The following is a 2557-nucleotide window of genomic DNA, read 5'->3' on the forward strand; positions in this document are numbered from 1 at the left end:
CGGGACGTCGTTTTGCACCAGTATGTCTGCCTTTTCAGGGGTACAGTGTGTCCCATCTTCCTCCTTATGGATGACAACGCACTGCCCCACCGAGATGCCATCGTGGACGGGTACCTTCAAACAGAAGATATCAGGCGAATGGAGTGCCCTGCCTGTTCTCCTAACCTAAACCCCATCGAGCATGTCTTGGATGCTCTCGGTCGTCGTATCGCTGCACGTCTTCATACCCCTACGACACTTCAGGAGCTCCGACAGGCACTGGTGCAAGAATGGGAGGCTATACCCCAGCAGCTGCTCGACCACCTGATCCAGAGTATGCCAACCCGTTGTGCAGCCTGTGTACGTGTGCATGGTGATCATATCCCATATTGATGTCGGGGTACATGCGCAAGAAACAGTGGCGTTTTGTAGCACATGTGCTTCGGGACTATTTTCTCAACTTATCACCAATAGCGCTGTAAGAGATCCATGATTAAGAAATTCGTTGCTAGCGCACTTGAGCAGTTGCAATTTCGATGGATTGCTCACGCGCTGTCTGCGATATGTAAGGTATAAGAGAATCTCAGACCAGAGAGCAGTCTTGTATGCAGTAGGAACTGTGTGGTAGTTGGAGTAAGTGGTTGCTAGCGAGCAGTCTGGCGTATCGAATTGGCTGGGCCGGTCCTGGGCGCGATGGCGGTGCCTGAGCGTTGTAGGATAAGGTAAAAGCAGCCTTGCGCATATGTAGTATTGGTAGATCAAGTCCCATGTTAATGTTGTTAAAAAATCTCTTAATAATAATCTTTCCTATAAAAATCAACTTTTGACAATAATTCATTTCAATTTAAAGAATTTACTAAATTCTCCAATTCTTGGTCAGTCCGATTATTGAAAAGAAAAATCATTTATTTCTTTTTATACATGACAAATCTATCTGCCAGCATTGCACTGAGCTGCGTCAGGAAAATTTCTTATCGGAGCAGGAGTTTTATAATTAATGAAGTTAGCTAATGACTGTACATCAAAAAACGAACAGCTCATACATATAAAAGCCTTTAAAACGTAATACGCTCAAGAACTAGCAAAATAGGACCTGCAAGATTTAAACAAGTTGTTACAGAGCAAATATGGTCACAAGGAACTTTGGACTTGCAGAACACACCTTAAAACTTGTGTGCTTGCTCAACTGTCAACCACTGGAATCGCATTCGGGAGGAAGACGGTTCAATCCCGTCTCCGGCCATCCTGATTTAGGTTTTCCGTGGTTTCCCTAAATCGCTTCAGGCAAATGCCGGGATGGTTCTTTTGAAAGGGCATGGCCGATTTCCTTCCCAATCCTTCCCTAACCCGAGCTTGCGCTCCGTCTCTAATGACCTCGTTGTCGACGGGACGTTAAACACTAACCACCACCACCTCAACTGTCAACATTTGAACAGATCAAGGGTTCCGGAATTAATTGGGCGACACTCCAGATTGGCATGTACAAAAACGATCATATTTAATTTGTTTAACTTGAATCAACACTAGGCATCTGATAGAGGCGCTTTGCTGCAGGCAAACGTAGAAGACGTACGACGACAGACGTGTCGCCCCCGCAGGAGGAAAACACGTCTCTGTTCTGGGCCCAGGAAACAGGAACGCGTCGTCGCTGTCAGAACTAGCCTGCCAACATGTACCAGGAAGGAAACAACAATCTGCCCAAATAAGACTACAAACGACAGTGTCTAAGATGTAGGAAATATTAAATTGTTACGAAAGTGGCTACACGTACAAAGGATGAGCTTGGCGTTTCATAATAATACATAAAAATTACCGACGAGAACCACAACCACTTGCAAATTAAAATACCAGGGCACACCCTCTTTTAACAGTGCACTGCCTTCGACACAGACTATATTGCAGTCACAACTACATCAACTAAATTTACGACAGAGAGTATTCATACACTTGCAATGTGATCTGGAACAAACAGATTAAAATCAGTTATACTGACTGGTGACCATCTGAACAATCACTCTGAGGCGTAACGAACATGGCGAGTCTACGAGTGTAATTCAGCGTTAACACAGACGTGGGCTTACTACACTACTGGCCATTAAAGTTGCTACACCACGAAGATGACGTGCTACAGACGCGAAATTTAACCGACAGGAAGACGATGCTGTGATATGCCAATGATTAGCTTTTCAGAGCATTCACACAAGGTTGGCGCCGGTGGCGACACCTACAACGTGCTGACATGAGGAAAGTTTCCAACCGATTTCTCATACACAAACAGCAGTTGACCGGCGTTGTTTGGTGAAACGTTGCAGTGATGCCTCGTGTAAGGAGGAGAAATGCGTACCATCACGTTTCCAACTTTGATAAAGGTCGGATTGTAACCTATAGCGATTGCGGTTTATCGTACTGCGACACTGCTGCTCGCGTTGCTCGAGATCCAATGGCTGTTAGCAGAATAAGGAATCGGTGGGTTCAGGAGGGTAACACGGAACACCGTGCTGGATCCCAACGGCCTCGTATCACTAGTAGTCGAGATGACAGGCATCTTATCCGCATGGGTTAATTGATCGTGCAGCCA

This window comes from Schistocerca gregaria, chromosome 8 (genome assembly GCF_023897955.1).
Source record: "Schistocerca gregaria isolate iqSchGreg1 chromosome 8, iqSchGreg1.2, whole genome shotgun sequence".
Lineage (NCBI taxonomy): Eukaryota > Metazoa > Arthropoda > Insecta > Orthoptera > Acrididae > Schistocerca > Schistocerca gregaria.